The sequence below is a fragment of the Chiloscyllium punctatum genome, chromosome 29 (assembly GCF_047496795.1).
Source record: "Chiloscyllium punctatum isolate Juve2018m chromosome 29, sChiPun1.3, whole genome shotgun sequence".
Lineage (NCBI taxonomy): Eukaryota > Metazoa > Chordata > Chondrichthyes > Orectolobiformes > Hemiscylliidae > Chiloscyllium > Chiloscyllium punctatum.
Genome location: NC_092767.1, coordinates 55,986,277 through 56,005,605, shown reverse-complemented (window position 1 = coordinate 56,005,605; position 19,329 = coordinate 55,986,277).

The window sequence follows — 19,329 nt, the reverse complement described above, 5'->3', positions numbered from 1 at the left end:
CAGTGTGAAGGAGAGAGTGTGAGTTGGCAGTGTGAGGGAGAGAGAGAGTGGGAGCGGTCAGTGTGATGGAGAGAGAGAGTGGGAGAAGGCATTGGGATGGAGAAAGAGAGTGGGAGCTGGCAGTGTGAGGGAGGGAGAGTGGGAGTTGGCAGTGTGAGGGAGAGGGAAGTGTGAGCCGACAGTGTGATGGAGAGAGTGTGAGTGGGCATTGCGAGTGAGAGAGAGTGGGAGAAGGCAGAGTGAGGGAGAGAGAGAGTGGGAGCCGCAGTGTGAGGGAGAGCCAGAGCGGGAGCGGACATTGTGAGGGAGAGGGAAGTGTGAGCCGGCAGTGAGAGGGAGAGAGAGTGGGAGCGGACATTGTGAGGGAGAGGGAAGTGTGAGCCGGCAGTGAGAGGGAGAGAGAGTGGGAGCGGACATTGTGAGGGAGAGAGAGTGGGAGTGGGCAGTGTGAGGGAGAGAGAGTTGGAGCGGGCAGTGTGAAGGAGGGAGAGAGTGGGAGCGGACATTGTGAGGGAGAGAGAGAGTGGGACTGGGCAGTGTGAGGGAGAGAGTTTGGGAGTGGTCAGTGTGAGGGAGAGAGAGAGTGGGAGCGGACTTTGTGAGGGAGAGAGAGAGTGGGAGTGGGCAGTGTGAGGGAGAGAGAGTGGGAGAGGGCAGTGTGAAGGAGAGAGAGAGTTGGAGCCGGCAGTGTGAGGGAGAGCCAGAGTGGGAGCGGACATTGTGAGGGAGAGGGAAGTGTGAGCCGGCAGTGTGAGGAAGAGAGAGAGTGGGAGCGGGCAGTGTGAGGGAGAGAGAGTGGGAGCGGACAGTGTGAGGGAGAGAGAGTAGGAGTTGATGTGTGAGAGAGAGAGAGTGGGTGCGGGCAGTGTCAGGGAGAGAGAGAGTGGGAGCGGGCAGTGTGATGGAGAGAGAGAGTGTGAGTTGGCAGTGTGATGGAGAGAGAGAGTGGGAGCCGGCAGTGTGAGGGAGAGAGAGAGTGGGAGCGGACAGTGTGAGGGAGAGAGAGAGTGGGAGCGGGCAGTGTGAGGGGGAGAGAGAGTGGGGGGGGCAGTGTGAAGGAGAGAGAGAGTGGGAGCGGACATTGTGAGGGAGAGGAAAGTGTGAGCCGGCAGTGTGAGGGAGAGAGAGAGTGGGAGCGGGCAGTGTGAGGGAGAGAGAGTGGGAGCGGACAGTGTGAGGGAGAGAGAGTAGGAGTTGGCAGTGTGAGGGAGAGAGAGTGGGAGTTGGCAGTGTGAGGGAGAGAGAGTGGGTGCGGGCGGTGTGAGGGAGAGAGAGTGGGAGAGGACAGTGTGAGGGAGAGAGAGTGTGAGTTGGCAGTGTGAGGGAGAGAGAGAGTGGGAGTGGGCAGTGTGATGGAGAGAGAGAGTGGGGGGGGCAGTGTGAGGGAGAGAGAGAGTGGGGGGGGCAGTGTGAAGGAGAGAGAGAGTGGGAGCCGGCAGTGTGAGGGAGAGAAAATGGGAGCTGGTAGTGTGAGGCAGAGAGAGAGTGGGAGCGGGCAGTGTGAGGGGGAGATTGAGCAAGTTATCCAAGATTGTGGAACAGGCACATTCGGCCCATCTGCTGCAGGCAGGCCATATTCCTTTGTCTCTCTCTCCTTGTAGTATGTATTTTCCTTCATTACTGGAGTTCTGTCGGGAGGCAGCAGTGGTGATGCATTGTGGGAAGTGTGCCAGCGGCCGTGGGTCCTGAGTGCTGTCGGATGGCCATCTGGGATGTGACCATAAGACATAGGACCTAGGAGTGGAAGTAAGGCCATTCGGCCCATCGAGTCGTGGATGTGACTGTGGGCCCGAGACGAACATGGTCAGAGCAAGCCCAAAGTGGCAATGAGGGAGATACATAAATGATGAAAAGAGGTGGACCCAGCACCAATCAACGTGTCACACCACTGGTCACAGGTCTCACAGGTTTCCATCACCACCCTCTGTCTCCTACCTTCTGTATCCAAATGGCTAGTATTCTACCTGCATTCCACGTGACCTCATGTTTCTAAACAATTGACCATGCAGAACTTTGTTTTACTCGGAGAAAGTGAGGACTGCAGATGCTGAAGATCAGGGCTGAAAAATGTCTTGCTGGAAAAGCGCAGCAGGTCAGGCAGCATCAAAGGAGCAGGAGAATCGGCATTTCAGGCATAAGCCCTTCTTCAGGAATGAGAACTTTGTTTTATGCCTTACTGAAGTACATATAAATCACATTCACGACCCTGCCTTCATCAATCCTCTTCATTACATCCTTAAAAATCTCAATTCAGTTAATGAGACATGATTTCCCACCATGTTGACAAACTCTAATCTGTCCTTGCCTTTCCAAATTTATGTTAATCCCCAGGATCCCTCAGGATCTCCCCTCAACATATTGCCCACCACCGATGTCAGGCTCACCGATCTGTAATTCCCTGGCTTCTCCTTCCTACATTTCTTAAACAATGACAACACGTTCGCCAACCTCCAGTCTTCTGGCACCTTATCAGTGACTATTGATGATATAAATATCTCAGCAAGGGGCCCAATAATCCCTTCCCGAGCTTCTCACAGAGCTCTCGGGTACACATGGACAGGTCCTGGGGATATGTAAACTTTTATGTGTTTAAAGATGTCCAGCACCTCTTCTTCTGTTATATAGGCATTTTGAAGATGTCCTTATTACAGATATTTACTTCCCCAAGTTCTCTAGCTTCCCTATCCTTCTTCACAATAAACACTGATGCAAGATGCTCATTTAGTGTCTCCCACATCTGCTGCAGTTCCACAGGTGGGTTTGTTGATCCACAGGTGGGTTTGTTGATCCACAGGTGGGTTTGTGGATCCACAGGTGGGTTTGTGGATCCACAGGTGGGTTTGTGGATCCACAGGTGGGTTTGTTGATCCACAGGTGGGTTTGTGGATCCACAGGTGGGTTTGTTGATCCACAGGTGGGTTTGTGGATCCACAGGTGGGTTTGTGGATCCACAGGTGGGTTTGTTGATCCACAGGTGGGTTTGTGGATCCACAGGTAGGTTTGTTGATCCACAGGTGGGTTTGTGGATCCACAGGTGGGTTTGTTGATCCACAGGTGGGTTGGTTGATCCATAGGTGGGTTTGTGGATCCACAGGTGGGTTTGTGGATCCACAGGTGGGTTTGTGGATCCACAGGTGGGTTTGTTGATCCACAGGTGGGTTTGTGGATCCACAGGTGGGTTGGTTGATCCATAGGTGGGTTTGTGGATCCACAGGTGGGTTTGTGGATCCACAGGTGGGTTTGTTGATCCACAGGTGGGTTTGTGGATCCACAGGTGGGTTTGTGGATCCACAGGTGGGTTTGTTGATCCACAGGTGGGTTTGTTGATCCACAGGTGGGTTTGTGGATCCACAGGTGGGTTTGTTGATCCACAGGTGGGTTTGTGGATCCACAGGTAGGTTTGTTGATCCACAGGTGGGTTTGTTGATCCACAGGTGGGTTTGTGGATCCACAGGTGGGTTTGTTGATCCACAGGTGGGTTTGTGGATCCACAGGTAGGTTTGTTGATCCACAGGTGGGTTTGTGGATCCACAGGTGGGTTTGTTGATCCACAGGTGGGTTGGTTGATCCATAGGTGGGTTTGTTGATCCACAGGTGGGTTTGTTGATCCACAGGTGGGTTTGTTGATCCACAGGTGGGTTTGTGGATCCACAGGTGGGTTTGTTGATCCACAGGTGGGTTTGTTGATCCACAGGTGGGTTTGTGGATCCACAGGTGGGTTTGTGGATCCACAGGTGGGTTTGTTGATCCACAGGTGGGTTGGTTGATCCATAGGTGGGTTTGTTGATCCACAGGTGGGTTTGTGGATCCACAGGTGGGTTTGTTGATCCACAGGTGGGTTGGTTGATCCACAGGTGGGTTTGTTGATCCACAGGTGGGTTTGTTGATCCACAGGTGGGCTTGTTGATCCACAGGTGGGTTTGTTGATCCACAGGTGGGTTTGTTGATCTTTCAGGGGGCCCTATTCTCTCCATAATTATCCTTTTGTATTTAATGTATTTATAAAATCCTTTTGGATTCTCCTTAGCCCTATTTGCCAAAGCTATCTCATGTCCCATTTTCACCTTCCTGATGTCCCTCTTATGTATACTTCTCCTGCCTTTATATTCTTCTTGAGATTCTCCCGATCCCTGCTGTCGAAACCTGACATATGCGTCCTTCTTATTCTTGAACAAAACCTCATTTTCTCTAGTCATCTATCATTCCCTACACCTGCCAGCCTTGCCCTTCACTCTAACAGGAACGTACTGTCTCTGGACTCTCATTATCTCATTGTTGAAGGCTTCCAACTTTCCAGCCGTCCTTTACCTGTGAACACCCACCTCCAATCAATTTTTGAAAGTTCTTGTCTAATATCATCAAAATTGGCCTTCTTCTAAATTTAGAACTTTAACTTTTAGATCCAGTCTGTCTTTTTCCATCACTATTTTAAATCTAATAGGATTAGGGTCACTGGCCCTGAAGCACTTGCCCCACTGATAGCTCAGTCACCTGTCCTGCTTTATATCCCAAGAGTAGGTCAAGTTTTGCTCCTTCTTTCGTAAGTACATCCAAATACTGAATCAGAATATTTGCTTGTGCACACTTCACACATTCCTCTCCATCCAAACCCTTAACACTATGACAGTCCCAAGTCTCTGCTTTGGAAGAGATTCCAATGATCCAAAAATATGAATCCTTCTCCCCAATACCAGCTCCTCAGCCGCACATTCATCTGCTCTACCCTCCTGTTCCTACTCCCACTGGGACACGGCACTGGGAGTAATCCAGATATTACTGCTGTAGGAGTGACCGCTGTGTCTGAGGCAAGAAGACTCTGAAGGCCTGGGCAATTCAGCAGGAACAGCAGTTTATTCCAGCGGGAATCGATTACAGCCAGGAGAGGAACTCCAGACCATCACACAGGACAATCGAGCTCTCTCTGTCAAACACCAGCACAATACCATTCTTACACTTTCTGACATCAAAGTTATGTCAGTCTACAAATTAACTGTTATTGTGCAGTTGATCATATCAAGTCCACAAGTCAACCAACTGGGCGATGATTCCATCAGGTCTGTAAATCAGTTGGCCAGGCAGTTAATTCCATCAGGTCTGTAAATTAATTACATCCAATTAATAATCCAATTAACTGGGCATTTTGATGACATCAGGTCAGTGTCTATTACATATCTCCCAGTCAGGGTCAAACACACGGGGCCTGTTCGCTGATGTGGTCACTTGTTTATCTTGTAACCTTTGTCCCTGAATACCCTGTGATCTGCTGAGGTTCTGCCCTGCTCCCCCATATCAGTTAATCATTACTAATGTGTCCGTGGGCTCGCTGGCGTGTCTTTACTGATGCAGAGAGTCAATCACCTTCAAACATCTTATTCTATGGTTTTGTGAGATATTGTACTATATGTTTCTTTATTTTTATATTAAGGCCCTTTATTTACCAACCCACTCACAATCGCTTGGTATTTACTCCTTCTGCATTTCATTCAGTCATTCATCAAACTGTGGTCTCCCCACTCCCCAGCGCACTATCTCACCCGAAACTATGAAAAGATGAGAATACTAATCCCCCTCAGAACCATCTACCGGGACTTGAACAGCTTGCAGGACACCAAACAAGTTGTCTCCATCAGCACAGACCTGTTAGATACAGATTGAATGGGGTCTCTGTCCCCTTTAAGAAAGTTACTGTCAAATCGCGCCTCCGTGAAATGGAATGAATGAGGGAGGAGACCGACAATAGGGAGTGAAATCTCAAAACCCAGCCTCGGGAATCCGTTTACTCACCCCTCTGCTTTTAATAAGTACATCTATAATTTCTGATTTGGTTAAATCATATAAGCCTGATATTCTTTCTCATACTCTCTACCCTAAAAGGACTCACACCCTCATCCCCCTCCTACAACTACCCTCGGGGATCCACTTTTTAAGTTCCTGCCTAAATTCCTATTTTCTCTCCCCAGAACCTCGTCCTTTTCCCATCCTGTATCATGGGTTCCAATGTGTACAGCAACATCCTGCTGGTCCCTCTCCCCTTTGGGAATATTCTGTACCCTCTCTGAGATAGTTCTGAATTGTCTGGAGTGAGGGGATATTTGAATAACTGCCTGGATTCAGTTTGGAAGCTCTCTGGACAGATTTCAGATCCCATCATTGACTCACTCTTTATTGGAGGGACAGTGAGGTGCAGCAGCACTATATTTGCATTCAGGCCTTTCCGAAGCCGTTTTCAATGTATTTGGTCGGGCAGTGTGTTGGGAAGGTGACCCAACTGGTTACTGCAGTTATTGAATTGAGTTGTGTACTCGGCTTATTGAAGTGAAAAATAGTTAAATTGTCTTCAACTGAAAAAGATAGTTTGGTCTGGCTTGATTTTAAAATTGAAAGAAATCAAGACATGTTAACTTTTTATTGTATAAAACATAAAATTGCCCTGCAGTCTATTCCTCACAGACTAATCGAGCAACAATCGAACATAGTCACACTCACAGAATCCCACTTTACAGACAATGTCCCAGACAACACAGTGACCATCTCAGGGCAGGTCCTGTCTCACTGGCAGGACAGAGCCAGCAGAGGGAACAGCTCCGTGGGATACAGTCAAGAGGGCTGTGCTCTGGAAGTGCTCAGCATTGATGCCAGACCCCATGAAGCCTCATGACATCAGGTTAAACATGGACACGGAAACATTCTGTGTGTCTTAAAAAGTATTCAGGTAAATAAGTCCCTGGGTCCTAATGGGATCGATCCCAGAATATTGAGGGAGACAAGAGAACAAATTGCTGCAGCATTGACAGACATCTCTGTTTTCTCTCTGGCCACAGGTGAGGTCCCAGAGGACTGGAGACTAGCTGATGTTGTCCCATTGTTTAAGAAGGGTAGCAGGGATAACCCTGGGAATTACAGACCTGTGAGCCTTATGTCAGTGTTAGGGAAATGATTGGAAAACATTCACATGGACAAGATCTATTCGCATTTAGAAGAAAGTGGATTAGTGACAGACAGCATGGTTTTGTGCAGGAGAGGTCGTGCCTTCCTAACTTGACCACGTTTTTTGAGGAGATGATGAAGATGATTGATGAGGGAAAACCAGTTGATATTGTCTACATTGACTTCAGTAAAACAAGGTCCCTCATGGCAGACTGGTACAAAAGGTGAAGTCACATGGTATCGGGGATGAGCTGGTAAGATGGATTTTCCTATTTAGAACTGACTCAATCATAGGAGACAGAGGGGAGTGGTGGAGGAAGCTTTTCAGAATGGAGGGCTGTGACTAGTGGTGTTCATAGGGATCAGAGCTGGGACCTCTACTGTTCATGGTCTTTATAAATAATTTGGAGGAAAACGTGATCAGTCTAATTGGTACATTTGTGGATGATACAAAGATTAGATTAGATTAGATTACAGTGTGGAAACAGGCCCTTCGGCCCAACAAGCCCACACTGACCCGCCGAAGCGCAACCCACCTATACCCCTACATTTACACCTTACCTAACACTACGGGCAATTTAGCATGGCCAATTCACCTGACCCAGCACATCTTTGGACTGTGGGAGGAAACCGGAGCACCCGGAGGAAACCCACGCAGACACGGGGAGAACGTGCAAACTCCACACAGTCAGTCGCCTGAGGTGGGAATTGAACCCAGGTCGCTGGCGCTGTGAGGCAGCAGTGCTAACCACTGTGCCACCGTGCCGCTGATCAAAGATTTGGACGATACAAAGATTGGTGGAGTTGCGGATAACGAGGAAGATTGTCAGAGGAACGTAGATCAGTTGGGCATAAAAATGACAGATGGAGTTTAATCTCAACAAATGTGAGGTGATGCATTTTGAAAGGTCAAATACAGCTGGCAATTATATAGTGAATGGCAGAACCCTTCAGAGCATTAACGTGCAGTGGGATCTGGGTGTACACATCAACAGATCACTGAAGGTGGCAGTGTCACAGTGTCATAGAGTCGTAGAGATATGCAGCATGGAAACAGTCCCTTCCATCCAACTCATCCATGCCATCCCAAAACAGTCTCGTCCCACCTGCCAGCACATGGCCCATATCCCTTCATTCCTGAAGAAGGGCTCATGCCCGAAACGTCGATTCTCCTGCTCCTTGGATGCTGCCTGACCTGCTGCATTTTTCCAGCAACACATTTTCAGCTCTGATCTCCAGCATCTGCAGTCCTCACTTTCTCTTCATATCCCTCCAAACCCTTCCTATTCACATACCCATCCAGATGCCTTTTTAATGTTGCAATTGTACTGGCCACCACCACTTACTCTGGCAGCTCATTCCATTTACATAAAACCCTCTGAATAAAAAAGTTGCCCCCTAAGTCTCTTTTATATCTTTCCCTTCTCACCCTAAACCCATGCCCTCTAGTTCTGTACTCCCACACCCCAGGGATAAGACTTTGTTTATTTATCCTATCCATGCCCCTCATGATTTTATAAACCTTTATAAGATCACCCCTCAGCCTTCGATGCTCCAGGGAAAGAAGTCCCAGCCTATTCAACCTCTCCCTATAGCTCAAATTCTCCAACCCTGGCAACATCCCTTCAAATCTTAACTTAATCCTTTCAAGTTTCACAACATCTTTCCAATAGGAAGGAGACTGGAATTGCACACAATATTCCAGCAGTGCCTTAACCAATGTCCTGTACTGCCACAACATGACCTCCCAACTCCTATACTTAATACTCTGACCAATAAAGGAAAGCATAACAAATGCCTTCTTCACTAACCTATCTACTTGAGATTACCCTTTCATAGAACTATGAACCTGCACTCCAAGGTCTCTTTGTTCAGCCAGACTCCCTAGGACCTTACCATGAATCTGTATGTCCGGCTAAGATTTGTTTTCCCAAAATGCTGCACCTCACATTTATCTAAATTAAACTCCATCTGCCATTCCTTGGGCCATTAGCCTAACTGATCAAAATCCCATTGTAATCTTCACTGTCCACTACACCTCCAATTTTGGTGTCTTCAGCAAACTTACTAACTATACCTCTTATGCTCACATCCAAATCATTTATATAAATGTTGAAAAGTAGTGGACCCAGCACTGATCCTTGTGGCACTCCACTGGTCACAGGCCTCCAGTCTGAAAAATAACCCTCATCCACCATCCTCTGTCTTCTACCTTTGAGCCAGTTCTGTATCCAAATGGCTAGTTCTCCCTGCATTCCATGAGATCTAACCTTGGTCACCAATCTCCCATGGGGAACCTTGTCGAACACCTTACTGAAGTCCATATAGATCACATCTACCGCTCTGCCCTCATCAATCCTCTGTTACTTCTTCAAAAATGATAAACAAGTTTGTAAGACAAGATTTCCCATGCACAAAGCCATATTGACTATCCTTAATCAGTCCTTGCCTTTCCAAATACATGTACATCCTGTCCCTCAGGATTCCCTCCAACACCTTGCCCACCACCGACATCAGGCTCACTGGTCTATAGTTTCCTGGCTTGTCCTTACTACCCTTCTTAAACAGTGGCACCATGTTAGTCAACCTCCAGTCTTCCAGCACCTCACCTGTGACTATCGCTGATACAAATATCTCAGTAAGAGGCCCAGCAATCACTTCCCACAGATTTCTCAGGTATACCTGATCAGGTCCTGGGGATTTATCCACTTTTATGCATTTCAAGACATCCAGTACTTCCTCCTCTGTAATTTTTCAAGATGTCACCATTTATTTCCCTACATTCTATATCTTCCATGTCCTTTTCCATAGTAAATACTGATGCAAAATACTCGTTTAGTATCTGCCCCATCTCCTGCAGCTCCACACAATGGCCACCTTGCTGATCTTTGAGGGGCCCTATTCTCTCCCCAGTTACCCTTTTGTCCTTTAATGTATTTGTAAAACCCTTTGGATTCTCCTTAATTCTATTTGCCAAAACTATCTCATGTCCCCTTTTTGCCCTCCTGATTTCTCTCTTACGTATACTCTTCTAAGGATTCACTCGATCTATCCTGTCTATACCTGACATGTGCTTCCTTTCTTGCTGGTGGATAAGGGAGTAAAAAGGCCTATGGCATGCTTGCTTTCATTGGAATGGGCATTGAGTATAACAGTAGTCCAAAGATGTGTGGCTTAGGTGAATTGGCCAAGGTAGATTGCCCATAGCGTTCAGGGATGTGTAAGGTAGGTGCACTATTCAGGGGAAATGCGGAATAATAGGGGAGGGGAAATGGGTCTGCGTGGGATATCTTCAGAGGGTAGGTGTGGACTTGTTGGGCCAAATGGCCTGCGTCCACACTGTAAGGATTCTATGATTTCTATGATAGGCAAGTTATGCTTCATCTTTGTAGAACTTTAGTTTGGCTGCACTTGGAATATTGTGTCTAGTTTTGATCACCACACTACTAGAAGGACGTTGATACTTTAGACAGGGTACAGAAAAGGTTTGTCAGGATGTTGCCTTAGTATGAGTGGTTTTAGCAATGAAGAAAGTTTGGATAGACTGGATTTGTTTACATTGGAATGTAGAAGTTTATAAGATTGTGAATGACATTGGATGAAGTGGAAATATGAGGCTTTTTCACTGGTTGGGGCGTCAATTACGAGGGGCACAGGTTCAAACCACAAGGAGGGAAGTTTAAAAGAGATGTGCAAGGCCCGTTTTTCACACAAAGGGTGGTGAGTGCCTGGAATGTACTGCCAGAGGAGGTGGTGGAAGCAGACACATTAGTAGCATTCAAGGAATACCTGGACAAATACACAAATAGGAAGGGAATAGAGGGAAACGGATCCTGGAAATGAAGACGGTTTTAGTATGGAAGGGTAACATGTGTCAGCGCAGGCTTGGAGGGCCAAAGGGCCTGTTCCTGTGCTGCATTGTTCTTTGTTCTTCTCTGTTCAGTGAGCTCTTCCTGCATTTAAAACACTGCAACAGGGATGCTATGAAACAACTCCAGGTCACTGAGATACAGACCCACCTTGGAGGATACAGTCCCAGATGTGGCTTTCCCAGACTAGTGCACTTGGAAGTTTGAATATTGAGTTTTACTTTTAAAAAGACACCTCCGCTGGATACTATTGAGACAAAAATATCAGTGCAATCACATTTTCAGAATTCCAGTGGCTTTCCAGTCAGATCACTACTTCGAATCCCTCGATTAGATTCCAGTCTGTAACTCACTCCGAGGTATTTATTATTCTAGATATAAACCTCTTGGAACACACCAAAAAGAAATCACTGGAGAACCGCAGCAGGTCTGGCAGCATGTGTGGAGGGATAGGAGAGTTAATGTTTCTAATCCAGGTTAATTAGAGTTTTGAAACAAGGATCCCTTCCTCCCAGGAACTGAGACTTCTCTGAACTGCTTCCAATGCAAGTATATCATTTTCATAAAGGAAATCAAAACTGAGCGCAATACTCGATGTGTGGTCTAAACAGTGACCGTGCAGTTGTAACAAGACCTCCCTCCTTTTATACACTACTCCCTCCCTGAGAGGTAACATTTTCATGCAGAGGGGGGTGTGTGTATGGAATGAGCTGCCAGAGAAAGTGGTCCGGGCAGGTACAATTACAACATTTCGAAGACATTGGACAGGGACATGAATAGGAAAGATTTAAAGAGATAAATAAATATTGAACTATTTCCAGAATACTGAAAGTAAATGTAATCTTGAACAACTCTATTACAGTCCTTGTCCAGAATTGCATGTGAGACAATCCATTTTACTGAGTTTGCCAGTGCCAAGGATGTGTTTATGGGATGTTACGCTATTGGAGCAGTTGCTGTTTATGAGATAAATAACCCATTATCCTGCTAAGTTTTCCAATAGTTATTCCAACTCTTCTTTCTTTTGTCTGTAATTTGATTTTGATTTTATTGTCACGTGTACTCAGTACAAAGGTACAGGAATACAGTGAGAAGTGTATAATGTCACCACACAATGCACCATCTTAGGGACAAATACCTCGGCACAGAATCTTAAGAAGAAGGTATGAAGAAAGAACGATATTAAAAATTCAACACTTTTTATTTTTAAAGTAAATATACTATAACATAAAACACATGATGTAAGTTTAAAAGTTACACGTTGCAGACATTCTTACTTTTAAGTGGAAAATAAAGGAATAAAGATGCAGGTTCAAACATTACAGTCTTTCTTAAGTGCTTAATCTCAGTTGGACCGCACTTCAAAGAATCACCTTGAGATCAGAGGTCCGTGCTAAGGCGACAGCTGGCCAAGAGACTGCACATGCTGGGCTGAGAGATCACCACACTGGACCGAGAGATCACCACACTGGACCGAGAGATCACCACACCGGACTGAGAGATCATCAGATTGGGCTGAGAGATCAACAGGCTGGACCAAGAGATCACTACACCGAGCTGGGAGATCATCATGCTGAGCCAAGAGTTCACCACACTGGGCTGGGAGATCATCATGCTGAGCCAAGAGATCACCACACCGAACTGAGAGATCACCACACTGGGCTGGGAGATCACTACACCGGGCTGGGAGATCATCAGACTGGGCTGAGAGATCAACAGGCTGGACCAAGAGATCACCACTGCTTGAGGAAACTTTCATGAATGCATTTAACAAATTCATTTGCTCTCTTGAACCTATTCCACTCTTTCATAAGTTTATGGCTGATAAGTCTATGTTTTGAGTTCCCATCTTCCCAGTTTAACCTTAGATTCTTGTTATGCAAGGGAATAAATCTACCTGTGACTTAAAAATATCCACTTTCTGGGACAGACAATTCCAAAGTTACACACCCGAAAAAAGAATTCTCTTCATCTCTGTCCAAAAAGTGTGACCCCTCACTAATTTTATAAACATGGTCCCTAATTCTGAACTCACCCACAAGAAGAAACATCCATTCCATATTCACTGTGTCAACATCATGAAGAGCATCTATACAGTTTGATCAGATCACTCTTAACTCGTCTAAACTCCAGCAGAACAAACCCAGTCTGAGCACCTATCCCGATTGCACAAGCCACTCATTCAAAATATTCATCGAGTAAACCTTATCTGAACTGTCTTTAATGCATTTACATCCTCTTTCAAAATAAGGGACTGTTGAAATGAATTTACGGTCAGGGTTAAATAGAATTATTATACCGTAGTAATAGAAAACAGCAGGTTTCAATTAATGAACCTTGTACCAAGTGAACCTTATGCATCCTAGAGGTTAGTGTCTGCGGGAGTCTACAAACAGCAGTTAGTGCCATCAAGTCATTCCAGATAGGCCTTGGGGCCAGAAGAGGTTTAGAGGCAGGGAGGTGATGGTCACTGACAAGGGATGGGGCAAAACATTGACAGACTAAATGATCTCTGACTGAGTGAAGTCTAATGAATCTTGGGAAATTCAAAGAATTTGCATTAATGCATCTACAACCGAATTAACAACCTCTTTTAAGACTCTGGGATGAAGACAGAAGGTGATGAGACCTATTATCAGTTTGTTGAGTCCAGCCTCCTTAGTGACTGTAATTACATTGTGTTCATCCCTCCCTCCTACTTCCTGACTTACAGTTGACACTGAGGAGCACATGCAGTATTCTCTAGAGAGATACTTGCTCATTCATGGGTGAATGCGATTGGTTGAAGTGTTTCAATCATGCATCTTCTTTCCATGTCTGCTCAGTTTCACTGGATGTTGAGATTTGGAGGGATAGAGTGGGGGTGGGAGAGAAAGTCTGAGGGTGAGAGAGAGATTGTGACCTGGAGAAGAGAGAGATTGACATCCAGTCTGATGGTGGTTGGGGCTGGTGGAGGTGGTGCGGAGAATGGTGGTGATGTTCAGATTCAGAGAGGAGGGGAGAGGGTGAGGGAGATTGGGATGATGATCCAGACAATCTGGAACTGTGCATGTGCTCAGTTCTGAGTCAGCATGCAGACACAGTTGGCCTGAAGTTTCAATGTCAGCAAAACAGTGTCTTACCACTATTACTGAAATGCTTTTTGTATCTTCTATAGTGAAGATAGAAGCAAAGTACTTATTCATTTAATTCGCCATTTCCTTAACATCTATGGTTGAAGGGTTTATGCCTGAAACATCGATTCTCCTGCTCCTTGGGTGCTGTCTGACCTGATGTGCTTTTCTAGCTCTGCGCTTTTTGCCCCCTATCATCTACCAATAACTCAATATTCTCACTCCCCAGAGGAGTGACACTCACATTGCGTACATGTTTTGTTTTTAAATACCCATGGAAACTCTTGCTTTGTTGTTTTTAAGATTTTGAGTTGGGTTCTGAGATTCCAATTTCCTCCTTCAAATTAACCTTTTTCTGTACCATGCTTTATTTTTTAATCAATCATCTGACCTGCCACCCATCCTCAAGTTGGACGGTTTCTTCAACTTTTCAGTCAACCACAGAAAGTGAGTCCTCTCTTTAAAGTCTCTTGTTTCAGTCAGAATATACTTCTTCTGAATATTCTGAGGTATCCTCTTAACTCTCTGCCATTACTGTCTCTACTGATCTCTCTCCGAGCCAGTTATGCCATTCACTTCAGCTGGCTTAGTTTACATGCCCGCAGAGTGGACCTTGTTTAAGTTTGAAACACTTACCTCAGAGTCAATCTTCTTCAATTCAAATTGGATGTAAAATTGAATTATATTGTGATGGCTGCTACGTAGGAGTGCCTTTACACTGAGATTGTTTCATAAATCCTGTCACATTACACAGTATTAATAAGATGATAATAACATAACCTTCTGTCTGGTTGCTCCAGAACACGCAGCTCTAAGATACTTTCTCGAAGGTCATCAATAACCTCTCATCCACGTTACTGCTGCCAACCTGATTTACACAGTCTTTGTGTAGATTCAAGTCAGCAGTGATGATTGCCATCTCACTATCACAAGCAGCCAATATCTCTTCATGTCTAACATCAGGGGGCCTATCGATCAGCCCCTTGAGTGGCTGCTATCCCTTAACTGTCCTCACGTTGTATTTATTTACATCAATGTGTGCTATGGATTTGTTTAAGTTGACACAAAAGCTGCCCACGTTCAGATATAGAGCTATTATTTTGATTTGTTTAAATACAAACATATTGGATAGGCTCATATGAACAGAAACCATTTATATTTGTATCATGGGAAAACGGTCTGTCTTTATGTTGCCCATCAAAAGAAGCCAAAGCCTTGTTAACAGGGCAAATGATAGGGATTTAACTTGCATGTGCATTTCCAAAACACAAACTTTCATGTCTGGAAACTGAGCTGTCTGAGTTGATGTTACTCAGCAAATGAAGATTAAAATATCTGCTCCAAAATGGGGGTGGCAGAGCTGCTTATTGAAGCCAGTGGAGAGAAAGTAGAGTAACATTTCAAGTCCAATTCTGCAAAAGGGTCAAAATATTAACTCCACGGGTCTGGCAGCATCGGTAGAGAGATTGCAGAGAGAAATATCCAGCAATTTCTATTTGTGTTTCAGATTTCCAACATTCACCATTCTTTCTTTTATATTATTGAAAATAGTGACTGTCCATTTGATTATCTCCTGTTTGCAATATCTAATTTATCCAGACTGCGTCTTAATCCAAACTTTTAGCACCAAATGCCAATGAGCATTCAATGGGCATTCAATACTGTCTCACATGGCTCCTGACTTACTGTCTGTCTGGCCTGTTGCATTAGTCCTTAAGTAAGTCAGTTACGCAGCACAGGGACAAAGAGTCAGTATTTCTCAAGTTTACAGGTGGACAACAGACTTATTAACTGTTCGTCTCTGTCTCGTAGTGATTGGCTATTTGAAAATTTTATATTGGACAAATGCTGAGCATTGAGGTCCTTGAAATTAAATAAAATGGAAGGAACTGCAGATACTGTAAATCAGAAACAAAAACAGAAATTGTTGGAAAAGCTCAGCAGGTCTGACAGCATCTGTGCAGAGAAATCAGAGTTAACATTTTGAATCCAGTGACCTGAAACCAAACTTTGGTCTCAAGAATTCTGGTTGGAAATCCATCGAATGTGACAATTCTGTCTCCGACCCAGAGTTCCGATCTCTGAAACTCTCCAGAGCAACTTGATGGAATGTGACTGTGACAGATTCATCGCACATAATCATGGAATTCTGTCGCTCAGCTGATACAGAGCTGCAATTTTCACAGAAGATTTTTGTCAAATCTATGTGTTTCCTGAGTCACATCCTTCCTTCACATTTCAGAAGATGGCTTTGATAAATAAATGAAGATTGGATAATGCAGATTGCTGAGCTGGTACAAGGATGAGCTGGTCATTCTGCCTTGAGTGTATCCGGGTCGTTGGGAAAAGGAGCTGTATATTCAGGCCTGAGTCTATTGTGTCAATGCATTTCAATGGGGGTAATTTTGTCTGTTTGGGGGCAAAAGCTGGATGGTTGAGGTTGAATTGCAGAATCCAGTTGGTGGGAGTAATTAGAATGTGTGGGTGGTGGTATTTTCTGGTCAGTTCTGGTTTGGAGGATGGTTCGAACAGTCAAGTGTTTGACAGGTCAGTTAAGGGGAGGGTAAGGGGTGGAGCTGAAATCGAATGATCCATGATGTATGTTTGTAATTTCAGCTGACAGGGTTCGGAGGGTCTGGAGGTTTGTGGGGCTGGATCTGGAGGTTAGCTTACTCACTTGGTCACTGAGTATTCGGAAGGTAATGTGTGGGTTTGGATAGTAATCACATGGGCAAAGGAACAGACTGATAGATGGGAATGTTTAAATAAACCAAGGTAAGATATCACAGGCTGGGGAGCTGGTACACAGGGAGCTGGGAGTTAAGCCTTGGGTGTTCTTGATGGTCAGGGAGAAGGTCGACAGAGGGTCATGGGAATTTGAAATGTGCAAGTCATATCATCAGGATTTCCATATGTATCTTACTTACATATCTAATCTTTAGTGATCCAGGGACCATGATAGTTCCAAAATATCCCATATCACTTCCATCTGTGTTTCAAATGTCAGCACAGAGAAAATATTCACTGTCCTGTGTCCTCAGCAAGATTTTATTGCTCACTGTACAAAGTATTTATTGTTGAAATAAAACCAATTCTAGAAGCAGGTGCATTGTTCATTGCAGTTTATTATGTTCAGAGGGAAGGGCAGACTAACCTCAATAATGAAACATTCTGGCAATCAATTTATTTTGTTTGTTTGCCTTGTTCTGAGCCAATGGAAATGTATTATTTTCAATTGTAGCTTGATTTGGCATGGTAGCTGGGCTTTAATTGCAAAACCCTCATATTCATTCCCAAAATTTACACAGGCTTTAACTGCTTAAACTATAGCCATTTGAGTAGGATCTGGCCATTGTACAAAACTTGAACATGAACATCAGTCCTGAGCTTCCAGAACAGAACTAGGGGGAGGTTCTGTCATTCAGAGGAGACCTTAAATTGTCATGAAAACTGAACATTGAACTCAAAATGTTAACTGTGTCTGTCTGTCTGTCTCTTTTTCCACAGACGCTGCAAACTTGCTGCATTCCCTCAGCACTTTCTCTTTTTCCTTGTTTTAAATTGTCTCCCACCTGCACTCTCAAATGTCTTTATTGTTTAATGTATCAGCCATGGATTACTTGTGAACAGTGTGCCCTAAGACACAGATATGAACGGCTTTATCTTCAGATCTGACTAAAGGCAAAAACTGGTGATGTTGGAAATCAAAACAAACATCCAAAATGCTGGAGAAACTCAGCAGGTCTGACAGCATCCGTGGAAAGAGAAACAGAGTTCTGAGGAACAGTCACACTAGACTCAGTGTTAACTGTGTTTCTCTTGCCTCAGATGTTACCAGAGCCTCTGAATTTCTCAGGCATGTTTTGAATTTGGTTCTTTCAGATCTCCAGTTCCATCTGCAGTTCTTTGTTTTCCTTTCTATTTGCAATATATTATAAAATATTTCAAAACACAAAATAAAGTCCCATTTCCTATTCAAAAACTGCAGTCATTCCAAAAACAAAAAAAAACTCAGCAGGTCTGGCAGCATCTGAGGAGAGAAATCAGGAGTTAATGTTTTGGGTCCAGTGATCCTTGCTCAGAACAAAATCTGTCAATGATTTTTCTGACAAACGAGCACAATATAACAAATAACCATTAATATTCCAGGAGGCACATTCCACCTTTAAGTCAAGGTTCCAGAAAGACATACCTGGATAATTATTAAGTGCTTTCAAATAATTAGGACAAAATATATTTGTCATTAGTTCGAAATCCCATACATTTTACACACACAGATATTTTACATCGGGTCTTTTGTAGCATCTCCCAGTTGAGGCAACCTGCAAATACATCCAAGCTGTCACTGATGCCTCTTTCTCCAGATTAGACTTGTTTATATCATTCACCCATAACAAGGAGAGCCAAGCAACCCGGGCAGTGGGATTCTCTGCCATTACTACCTTCCCCCAGCTGTAGGGTGCCATAGCCTGTACCCATGTTGCTTTCAGACTGCCCTATCACCAATCTGCAGAGCTGGAGAGTGGAAAGGTTTTGTCACTTCAACAATGTTTAACTTATATGGAACCATCGATGCCAGAGTTTGGAGGATTGTTTCAGACTGTCTTGGAGCTGCCATGATGTTGATGTAGAAGACAAGTCCTGAGATCCTGCCTCCTTCCAAAGACTTTGGGCCACAGAAGAAGAGCTGCAGGGAATTAAATGAAAAATTCTCTAAATTTGGTTCATAACATGTTTTTCTTTTCTAATTATTCTCTCCAGGGATATGGCTTTTTTGGTAAGGCTGCCATTTGTTTTCCATCCATTATTACCTTTGAACTGAGTGTCTTACTTGACTATTTCAGATGTCAGTTAAGAGCCAACATAATTGCCATGGATCTGGAGTTTCACTAATAAACCTGTAATCTGAGAATCAACATGGTTATATGGTCGTCATAGGCTAGTTTTTAAATCCAGATTTTATTGATTTCATATTTCACCATCAGCTGTGGTAGTATTCGACACCATGATTTCCAGAACAGTGGGTTAGTGCTCAGGATGGCCACATGACAATAATGCCATAAGAAACAGGAACAGGAGTAGGCCCTTAAGCTCTTGATCCTGCTCCACCATTCAATAGGATCGTGACTGATCCAACATTCCTCACTTTCACCTTCCTGTGCTTTCCCTGGAAGCCTTGATTCCCTGACTGATCAAGAATCTATCCATCTCAGCCTAAAATATACACAAGGACTCTGCCCCCACAGGCACTGTGACAAGGACTTCCAAAGACACAAAGAGAAGAAATTCTTCCTTGTTTCAGTCTTAAACTGGCAACCCTTGATTCTGAGACCATGCTTTCTGGTCCTCGACTCCCCCATGATGAGAAACCTCCTCCCAGCATTTTCCCTATAAAACCCCTCAAGAATTCCATATTTTTC